General features: G+C 42.3%; 1 protein-coding gene across 3 annotated transcripts in view; it reads left to right on the top strand.

Moving 5' to 3' along the window:
• The first annotated feature begins 3,067 nt into the window (after positions 1 to 3,067).
• PTN (pleiotrophin) overlaps positions 3,068 to 11,473 on the top strand; it is a 70,556-nt gene continuing 62,150 nt past the window's right edge. The window contains exon 1 of one of the 3 annotated variants that reach the window (XM_084533141.1): positions 3,068 to 3,447. The gene's annotated coding sequence lies outside the window, so the exon portion shown is untranslated. The remainder of the gene's footprint in view (positions 3,448 to 11,473) is intronic. The other 2 variants (XM_084533143.1, XM_084533142.1) reach the window with 2 other exon arrangements.

The following is an 11,473-nucleotide window of genomic DNA, read 5'->3' as shown; positions in this document are numbered from 1 at the left end:
CTGGAATCACATTACATCTTCCTGGAGCTGCTGTTGCTGATGGCTAGAGAGGACTGGAGAAAGAAATTGATACTTACAGTGTTTGTGAAACAAACAAAGCAAGCTCAGGCCAAGCTGACCTTTTAACTGGTGCACAAGTGGTTTTGTTTGCTTTTTGAAAAGTGCAGCCTCCTTCTACTCAGCTGTGGGACCAAAACCAGTGAAGCACTTCTTGGGAGAAAATTACTGACTTTGTAGGTTTGGAGTCAGAATTTTTCAAGGTCATCTTAGAAAAGAAGTGCTAAACTCCTGTTAGAAGGTCACAAGATCCAAGTATCTCCTTCAGGTTGCTGATGAAATGATTGACTGGAAGTACAGAAAACAAAACAAAACAACAACAACAACAAAAACACAAAACAAAACAAAGCAAAACAAAACACAGCAGTTTCAGATGATAAAATTGTTTACTACTCTGCAAAAGAAGAAAAAATAAACAACAACAAAAACTCAGTAAGAGAAAATTTATTATGAGGATCTTTCTAAATCTTGGCACAAATCACATCTCATGTTGTGAGCTTCTTTCCCCCAAACAGCCTTGAACATTTACAGATAGAAATATTTGGGATCCAATACTTTTGGATTGCCTATAAGAGCACTTACATGTGGCATGAATAAGAAGTCCTTCTATAACTTCTTATGCTCCTACCCCTCATCTTTCCTTTTTCAAAGGAAATTCAGCTCATTAGGCTGTAGTTTTGGGAAGCAAAGTGGATACATGAAAGTGCTTGTTTGACTTCCACAGCTGCTGGTCCATTCTTCACTTATTTTTTGCTGTTTCTGAACCAGCAGCTGTAAACAAACATTGAGGATGTTAAAGACACTTACAGTCTGCATGCAATTCTCCTTTCTAGGTTATCTGTGCATCCAGACCAGGAAACTAATAATAAAAGACATTAAAAAAAAGAAAAAAAAAAAAAAAAAAAAAAAAAAAAAAAAAAAAAGGAATGACAAAACAGCAGAGAACTTCTTGAGGTAAACCTATCCAACTTCACAGTTCTTTCAATAAGGAAAATATCCCTGTGGCAATTGAATAGCCATAACTTGTCTTCTATCAGTCCCTTCATGCTCTCCTGTTCTTTTCCACTGGGAACCAGCAGAACAGGCACCTTTGAGGCAGTGAGTCGACACAGAGTCGATGTTTTTTTCTTGGCAAAAGAAATTACGTCGATCTTTCCAAGATTGTTGTCTTGACCAACTGTCTCACCTCCTTGTCTTCACAAGTTCTCTCTCAATAGCAAAGGTTCAGTCATGAAATTCAAGTGTTGTACTCCATTAGTTTCAAAGACATCAAACACTGGGCAGTTTAGGGTAAAGAATATCTTTCTATGTCTGGAGAGTGCTTATTACACTGGAAACTTTGGTTAAGCCTCAAGGTGCTATTGAGACAGAAATAATACTAATATTAAATGGCATTTTACTGTGTCGATCAAAGACTGAGATACTTTCATTTTCATTCTTAGGTGCCTCAGACCATTTGTTTCTTGAGCAGCTGTGTTAATCTCATCTGCAATTTTAGTTTAGCCTTTGAATCAAGAGCCAAACCATATCACACAAAACTAATTTCAGTGCATGTAAACTTAGCGTCAGAAAATTAATTTCTGAGCTATGGAAAACTAGGCATGAAGAAAAGCTGCAAGCAGGTTTGGCCAAAGATTGCCAATGCTTCTAAAATTCAATGGACAAATTATGCTTCTGAGATCATATGCATTTCATGTGAAAAATGTTTGCTTTCTGCAGAAAGTTTCTATTGTTTGTTGATAAGTGGAAAATGAAAATTTCAGTCTTTAACTAAGACTCAAATTTCTGTAAGATGATTTCTGTGAAGAAATCTCTTGATTCACTTTAGTGCAATCCTTTGGTCTTAATCAAGGTGAATTTTCAGGTCAGACTTTGTCCTCTTCCCTACTTTCTTGTTGCTACTCAGACAGAGTAGACCATCTGAAATGTGCTATTGTGGTTGGATGGAGACCCACTGAAGGCTTAAAGTGTCAGCCACCACCAGGTGCTTCTTGATGGGAAGCGTCTTTCTCTAGATGTACATAGTGCTTAGCATGCCAGGATTTCATTAAGAAGCCCCCAGGAAGGTGCAAGGTAGCTGTCAAGGATTCGTTCAGCTTCACACACACTGAAACATGAAGACAAAGTGTACTATAGAGTGCTCATTTCCACTCAGCTGGCTGGTAGAAAGAATATTCTCTCCGTCTCAAGCCACTGCTTTATACTGCAAACCAAAGTTGTTGTTTTAACTTACATCACTGTCATTAAATCTGCCCGTCGTGCAAATCCTTAACAGCCATGCCAGGACTAAACACATAACTCTGTGATGAAAAGAAGATGCCAAGGTGTGGATGGAAGGGAGTAGTTTACTTTACGAAGAAAGACTCCAGGTGGGTGCAATTGCCCACGCTGGGACTAGCCGCACAGTGCTTTCCATTGTCACAGATGGTAGGTGTTAGATGATGCAATGTGTACGGTGCCAGACAAATTACTTTTTTAGCTCATTCCTCTGGAAACAGGAGAAGAATCTGAACTGGATTTCTGTGCAAACCTGGAGCAGGAGCCACAAGCTGCAACCCCAGCCGAGACCCAAGCAGTCAATGGGCTCACTCTTTCCAATCAAGACGGAGACTTGCTCTGGGGATCAGGAATTAGGCAGAAATTGCCTGGACTTTGGAACAAGTCCACTTCGTTTTAAATTAAGCTGTGGCTTGGGGAACATTCTTTTTCAATGGATGTAATGAACCCAAAAGCTGGAAAAGCCTAAATAAGAACCTTGACACAACTCCAGCAAAGCACCACAACCAGAAGCGGTGAAACACCCCGACAAAAGTTGTCGACGGGGGGGGGGGGGACCGCCCTGCAAAGCCCGGCACCGGCTCAGCCGGGGGCCCCGCGCCCCTCCAGCCCCCCCGGCGGCGGGGGGCGCCCCGGGAGCCCCCCGGAGCCCCATCCTCGGGTGGAGCGGCCCCGTCCCGCCCCTGGCCCCCTCCCTCCATCCCTCCCCCGGCGGCGGGGGCGAGGCTGCCCCGCGGGTGACCCTCCCGGCGGCGCCCCCGCCGCATCACACGAGGGGGCAGCGCGGCCGCTCGCTCTGCCCCGGCGCCCGCCTCGCCTCCCTCCTCTCGCCGGCTCGCCGCAGCCCGGGCTCTGTCGAGTCAAAGCGCGGAGGATCAGGTTCCCTGCCTCCGGTATAAAAATCTCGGGAAGAAATCCCCCGGCCGGAGAGAGCGGCGGGGCGTGAGGAGGAGGAGGAAGAGAAGAAGGCGAGCCCGTCCGTGGGGAAGCGAAGGGACGCGCTGCGACACCAGCAGCAGCAGCACCACCACCACCACCACCAGCAGCTCCTCACCGGGGACACCCGCGGCTCGCCCCTCTCAGCTGCGGGAGAAGAGCCTCTCTCCGCCCCAAGTAAGTAAGCAGGGGCTGGGAGGCGCGACCCCCTCCCGGCTCTGGGGTCTTGCCTCCCAGCACCGCATCGGGTCCCCCCCGGTCCTCGGAGGTGCTGAGGAGAGCGGCCGGTGGTGGTGGTGCTGGTGGTGGGGAACACCTGTGGCCCCACAGGCACCTGCCCCAGGTCTGGGGCTGCCCACCAGCAGCCCCGCTCGGGGTGCGGGTGGCCCGGGGTGGCAGGGAGCGGCAAGAGCCGTGGCAGGGGGAGAAGGAGAGGGGTGCTGGTGGTGGTGCTGGTGGTGGTGGGGGACGTGGCACGGCGGGGAAGGGAAAGCAGAGTCTTCGGGCTGATCCGCTTTGTGAGGACGAGAGGGCAGCAGGGACCCCAGGGTGGCGAAACTCCTGCAGGTCTCAGGTGCCCTGTGCCAGGAGTGTCCCGGCTGAGACTCCTGATAAGCGAGGTTAAATTGTACCTTCAGACTGAGCACTTTAACTGATATTTACATATTATACATACATTTATATATTATATGTATATACTTTTTTTTTTTTTTTTTTTTTTTCCCTGGGACTTTCTTGTCTGTACTTTGATGTTGGCGAAACAACTGACTCTAGCAAGTGCTGATTTACTTAAAACTGCTCTTGTCAGTTTATGTCTTGCATTTCCTCTGGAAGGGTGGGTTGGGAGAAAATCTGGGTTAACAATGGTGAAAATACAGTTCTCTCCTATTGAGCATACAGGTTATTCTGCAAATGTGTTGTGGTCTCCAACACTGATGCTTCTAACTCCTTGCCCTCCTTCATCCTCTCCCTTTTAAAAGTAGAGCTTTGCATAGGGAAAAGGCGAACTTTGAAAAGGGAAAAATCAGTTCTTTGGGAGCTCCTCTGCTCCTTTTACATGTTCTAGCTGGCCGTCACACACCTCTCTTCCACACGGCAAGCGATCCGCTTTGGTAGTGAATGTCTGCTGTGCATTAGCTTAGTGAAACTCTGAAGCTGGATTATAAGATGTCACTCCTAGACTAGCTGGTTCTTAGAAGCATTGTGGAAATGTTTGCAACGTGTTAAGTCCTTCTCTGTGAGATAACCCTGCTGCTATGGATAGCAGTGGGTGCTTTAATTAGATCCTACTTGCTCTAAACGGCTTGTAGTACAGTGGAAGAACTCTTTACCTGTGGCTCATCGACTCTTGAACTCTCTTCTTTCTTTGGTCCCCCTTTGGCCATGATTGTTCTATCCTTCTAGCAAAGTTGAATGTTTTTGTCAAGGAAACGACTAAGTGTGTAACTGTGGTCATATTAGGGAGGTGGAGAGAAGGAACAGAGAGAGAAGGGAAGGGTATGAGAAAAGTCACTAGGAAGAAATACTTGTCCTTAACATTTTCCAGACAGTGGACTTGAGCTGACCTACAAAGCAAAGTTTTTTTTTTTTTTTTTTTTTTTTTTTTTTTTTTTTTTTGTCTATGTATTTCTATCTCTTCCCGGCAAAGAAAAAAGAGCTTTTAAAAATAATGAGGTCTGAAGGGATAAAGGAACCTGCATGTCTGTGACAAGAAATATTAATTTGTTATGGTAATAAAAATTTGGAAGTGAATGGATAGGGTATTTCATTGGAGAGGACAAAATGGGGTGAGGGGGGAAGAGAAAAAAAAATAGAACAGGAAAAAAAAAAAGCAAACAAACCCTGCTGTGCAATTTAGTAACTTTCTCTAAAGAGAAAGGAAATGGCAAGGTTTAATATACCAGTGTCTCCAGTCTAAGCTAAACACTTTGATGACTTATTATTTACAAGCCTTTGGATGAAATTGAAGGACAGAAACTTACTGACTTTAGCATGCTGCAAAGCAAGCTCTTAGATGGGGAAAAAAAAAAAAAAAAAAAAAGCCAGCAACAAATCTTTCTTTTACAAATGGGTAAGTCTTTGTTTATAGCATAGAAGTTGCATACCAAAAGCAGACTTTTACAATTATCCAGATGTCTATCACCATTATTTGAGATACAGTCTGTAGCTGATACATCCTTGCCAGCAGAAGGTTGGTTTTACTAAAGTAATACAAACCATGACCATGGTGTGATCCCACTGCCATATTCCTGTATACCCATACTGGCACTAAGGAGGATCCTGTACTGATGGATGTTTTGTGTAGATTCATCCTTCTCTTGCTGGTGTGAACGTTGTTCCGTAGCTGCCTTTCAGCGGTCATGGCTCCAGCAAGGTACCTCCCCATCATGTCCTCTGTTTCTTCTTTCTCATACTAGTAACAGATAGTCCTGAATCCCGAGAAAATAATTAAAAATAGGTGTTTTTTTTTTTTTCTTTTCTTTTTTTTTCCGTTTTTCCCAGGAGTTCTGAAAATGCACTCTTTCAACACATACTCTATTGCATTTTGCAGCAGGGAAGATAGGATTATCAAGTGTACCAGTGGGGCACTGAGGCATTAGGGTTGTAATGGGTGTTGCTCATGAAACTCAGTGCTCTGTTCAGACCTCCTCATAACCTATACTCCAACAGCGCTGTTTTCTGTGGGAACTGGTCTTTAACAATGTAAGCTTTGCTTTGATATTTACAACCTCTTGCTGATCAGTGTATCAAAAGCATTTTCATTTAGAGGATTCATTTCAGGACTTTAATTGAGGAAGTCTCTTTGTTTCGAGCTTCTTTATAATAAACTATTTAAAATGCTGTCTTTGAATGAACTAGGTCACTGTAACACACACACACAGTGATTCTTGTCTGCTTAGGGTAGCCTGCATTTGGTCGACCCATATCCCTGGTGAGCTTGTCCCTGATTTATCCTTCTTGGACTGGTTTGTTCACAGGGAGCTTATGCTGAAAATTCACTGCTGGAGGTCATTCTCCATTCTTGGCATCTCTGGCAGCCTTAAGCTTAAATTGCAGCCTCATTTTCTGTCCAATCAATACCACTCTTATGTCACCGAGTTTCCATGGTGCCCCCAATCTTCTGTCTACATATTGATGTCTGACAGCAGGAATAGCATTCTGTGTCGCTATATATACTTAGTAAACCTGTCAAAACTATTTAGGGTCTGTCTCACTAATTTATATCCATATCCTGATATTATTTGTATCTGTTGAGCTTTGACTGATGGAACTCGCTGCACTAAGGAATCAGCCCCAACAATGCACTCCAGGGATGGCTCAAGGGATGGATGTTTTGAGAAAGGCAAAAAAAGACTTCTAGAGTAGCTGGGGTAGTCTAGAATCCTTTGTGCACAATAGATGCATTTTGAAAACATCCAAGTCTCAATGGCTCCAAGTTAATGCTTTGGAAATCATTATCCATTGTGCTGCTCTGAATGCATAGAGGGTTCTCTCTGATGGAGCCGTGTGGAGGAAAATAGAGAAGTGGGCATTGTCAAATATTCAATGTGCATTTGAGGAGATTTGAGGGAAATCTGAGTCTGTTGTTTCACATCAGCTTTCTTCATCAGAAGCACTGTGGAAAAATGAAATTAAAGGAGTGATCAATGACTTCTGTAATGTGGAAGTTTGCATTTTACTACAAAAACCCACAGAGCATTATAATTGTGTAAGGAATGTGTCTGTGGATTGATACAGCAGCAACCAAGCAAGTTGAGAAAAGGTGTATCTTCCACATGTCATTAACTTCCCAGGGATGGACACCTCAGATAATGTTATTTGTGCTAGCAGTATTACACACTAAATAGAGACAAATAGGGTGTTGGTTTTTTTTTAAGTATACTTTGCAAACCTTTGATCTTGTATCAAACCGAGATGGTCATGAGCTGGAGAAACTCTTTAATCCCAATGTCTTTAACATGAACTTGAGCCAGCCCATGAAATAAGAGTTGGCAGCTAGAATGGAGTTTGCTGCTTAAAATTTCATTTGCTCCAAGAGCTGAATCTGTGATTGCAAGTTCATTAATACTTTTCAGACTGTCTTCAGGCTCCAACAGTCTTTTCACTAGTAAAAGAGTACGGACCTCCAAGGCATGAAATGCCCTGTTGAAGGTGATATTTGACATAGTAGTATAAAAGTAATTCACATTAAGTTCTCAGCAGAGGCCTAGTTTATCAAGGTATAAGGGATTTGTAGGATTTTATCAAACTAGATCAGTATGTCTCACCTTATGTTATTACAAAGAATGGAATCACTGAACTATTTAACATATTTGGCACTACCTCCTGTGGCAGCACCATGATGACTGCTGTTTAGAACTGAATATGAATAGTTGAATGTTGGGAGGGAAGGGGGCATTTTTCTAAGACACTTTTCTAATTTCCTTTCTTGCTTACATGTGTGGGAGTGACTTCTTAAAAAGTGTAGTCCTCTTGCAGTCTGGTTTTTAATGTCTTTCAGACCGCAGGTTGAGAGAACACAGCTGTAGGCAGTTTCATGGGAGATGAGAAGAGGGAATGTGAAAAAGAGCTATATGTATTACTGATGCAATCAGGTGATTCTACCCTTCCACCCCCTCCTCTTCCCAGAAAGTGTCTTGCTTTCCCTGAATAGCACATTCTGGTTTCAGTGTGTATAACCTTATGCTAAGGTTTCCTTATGTTAAGAAAAAAATTATTAAAATGTTAATTTGGTCCCAAGGAGCACCGTGCTTGGTGAGTGCTATTCAATGGCAGGTGCAAGAGAGGGGCACAGGCAGAGCAGAAGAACATTACAGGAGCTGGGAATTTTCTGATAAAAATAGCTTCTGAAAATAAATAGTACTTGAGGCTCCAGTTCATGACTGTTTAGTAAACTCAAGTTCAATTTTAAACTGGTCCTTGCTCCTGTGAGGCCTGCCAGTGCTATTTCAGAGCTCACTGAATATTTCACAGGAGTGGTATAAAAATTGCCCTTCCTCATTTAGTTTCTGTTGAGCTCCCATGTAGCTTGGATCTTGTAGAGCATCCCTTGTTTAGTTGCAGATGATACCATCATTAGATGTCTATGGGGAGGGAAGAGAAAGAAGAGAAATCTCTAATACCACAGTCCAAATTCCTGTTTTGGCACTGGTCTGTAGCTAGCTAATGTTGCACATGAAACTGAATTTTTGTTGTCTCCAAATATTTTTGGAGCAGCTCACTATCTGAACAAGTTCTCCTCCAAGCAGCAGGAGTAAAAACAGATGGAACAACTGTAAGGGAAAAGAGGCTGTGTGTGCTCTTCTTTCCTTCAGCAAGTCTCCCACTACATGCTTGGGATGGTGCTCTCAGGTACTGGTGGAGCCAGTCCAGCTGGTGGCGGACACAGGTACAGCACAGGCATGCAGGCTATAAGGTTAAGGAAGCATATTTCTCAGGTTTGAGAGCAAACTAAGCCTACGTTTTTCCAAGCCCATTAAGAAAGATAGACCCCTTTACTGTTGTCTTTACCATCTGACTTGCTACCTGCATTAGACTGTTGCCTTAGGTTTTCCCTTGGAATTATAAAGTAATTATAAAGTAAAAAACAGATAATTGTTCTCGGTGGGTATGTTCTAAGATGTGAGGAAATCCCTGTGTGTTGACACAAGCATTTAGGGATATCTGTGGAACTCAGAATGCTCCTGCCTGGTTGCAAACAATGGCCATGAATGAACTGGCTTCTCAAACTCAGTTCCATGGAATATCAGGCACAAAACGTGCTTTGTTCTTGGGTTTTGTTTCTCAGAATCCTGGGAACAATGGGATGAGTTTCATGGCCAACTAAAGATGTTCAAACTATTACATTTAAGGATCCTTGTTTCAGCTGGATCACTAGTGAAACAGATTTATTAATTTCTTATTTATTTTTATTTTTTTAAACATTTTAATTTATTTAGCTATACCTTTCACACATCATGTATCTCAAAGTGCTAGAGAGCCCTAATAGTGTAATGAAAATATACGTGCCCTTCTGTAGTCAGCAGCAGAAGGCCCACAGTCTGGAGCATCTTTGCCTCCATGACAGAATTATCTGAAATATGCTTGACACAGCATGTCAGTAGTTCCATATCAAAATCTGTTTTAATTAAAAAAAAAAAAAAAAAGTAGGATTTTACTTTTTTTTTTTTTCTTCTTTCTTGCTTGCATCCTGCAAACAACAATGGGAAGAGTACTACTTGCTCAAAATACCTAAACTAATATACTAATATATTACTAATACTAATATAGTAATATAATAATTACTAATATATTATACTAATATAATATATACTAATATACTATGATACTCTTGTACTACACTTCATTAGATAGTAAAGGAAAGGTAGCATTGTCTATTGACTTTGAAAATGATACAGGAAGGAGCTTAGATGTAGCATGCGAGAAAGATGGCAACTCTAATACAGTGCTGTCCCTGCAGTGCTATGGCACTACACCTCATAGTCTTCTTTGGGACAACTGAACTTCATCTGCTTCCATACTGAGATGTTTTCCAGCTCACTAAATCATGTTCTTCCTGCTAAATGGAGATGAATACTAATATGGGGACACATTCTCCAGCCATTATTCAGGGAAAGTTGATGCTTCAGCAAGAGCTTTGTCAGAAGATGGATTATAGAATTCAGCCTAAGATTTAGAAAGAGTGGCCATCCCTTTGTTTGGGTAATAAAATCTTAAAAATAAGACCCAAATGCATTATAATGCTGGCAAATGGTTGTGACTGTTCTCACATTCCTTGTGGCAGAATCTTATTGCTTTCATTGAGAGTGTCTTTGGAGTGGTGTATGTATTAGTAAATTAAAGACCAATAAAGTGATTTTTCTGATACTTTATCTTAATTCTGGTAGGACAGTACTTTGTTTCTGTAGTTTGAAAAATAAAAATTACTTGAAAGTAGCCTTTTCTGTATTCCAGGGGTGATTTGCCCTTAGTTTTCTAAAACCCAGTCCTCTATTGTGGAGGCTTGTCTTTCCTTCTGGTGCTGATGAAAGGCCCCTGAGATGCTCTGATTGCTTCCCAGTAGCTCCTGCCACCTGACTGACTGCCTGGTTGGTTGTTTGGATTGCTGCATTCCCTGAGGTCACAAAGATGTTTTTATCTGCACGAGAGTCACTTTCTTTTATTAGAAGCCTGCCTAGGTGCAACTGATATGCAGTAGGGACCAAGTGGTGAAAAGAAACCAATATACTAGCTCTCTCTCAAAGGCCAACAGATTGGATTTTCAGAAATCTTCCAAACACCCTGTGAGTTTTGACTCAGGAACTTCATCACATTTCACTTATTAAATCCTCACTTTTGCTAAGATGTCCCTTCAGCCCATGTTTCTTGCCTGATTTGCATGTTGTCAGATGCTGTTGCTAATCTCTGTAGTTGATGTTTGCTTAAGTGATTATTTGGCAGAAGTGTGTGAGCAGGCGTGTGTGTTTGATTGCCGTTGGCATGGCAGTTAGTTTGATATGGCATTAGCATACTTGCTGCAGGCTGCCTCCTCTTCTAGGCTTTCTCAAGCAACAGAAGATTAGGGGGTGGGGAATGAAACCAAACAACCCCAACCCGCCCTAAGAGATCCAGTTATGGTATGGGCAGTTTGACTAAAGACCTGCAGAACTCACAGGAGCCTAAAGGTTGTTTCCACTTTTCCTGTGGTTAATAATCATCACATGTCCTCCACCAGCAGAGGATTTATAAAGAGCTGCAGGGATTATGGACTGCATAAATAGGAGTAGCTATTTTGAATCTAGTGTTTTAGGAATTGCCCTGCCCTGGCAAAATAGTGTAGGAACTGAGTTTATGGGGTGATAAAGAAGGCAAACTCAAAAGCCCTTTGTGGCTTCTAGCTTTAAATAGGATGCTGAGGTCAGTTTGTGTTTCAGACTCATTGTTTGTCTGCTTGGATTATAGAGGTATGTTTGTCTTTTAAAACCAGTCATCCCAGTCACTTGTAATTTAACTATAATCTTTGTAAATCTTATGCCTTAGAACAACTTTATGTGCCATGAGTTATTTCACTGGGAATAGTGGGATTACTTAGACAATGGAAAAAAAGCATATGAAACCTTTGCTGGATCAATGCCTTAATATAGAAGATTAACACAGCTGAAGTGAGTGTTTTATGATACTGTATGTGTTCAGGCTCATACCTTTTATGTGTAGGTGGGGATGA

Source organism: Aythya ferina (assembly GCF_964211825.1).
Source record: "Aythya ferina genome assembly, chromosome: 1".
NCBI classification, from domain to species: domain Eukaryota; kingdom Metazoa; phylum Chordata; class Aves; order Anseriformes; family Anatidae; genus Aythya; species Aythya ferina.
Note: the sequence above shows the minus strand (reverse complement) of the source record. Positions and strands in the feature narration are given on the sequence as shown.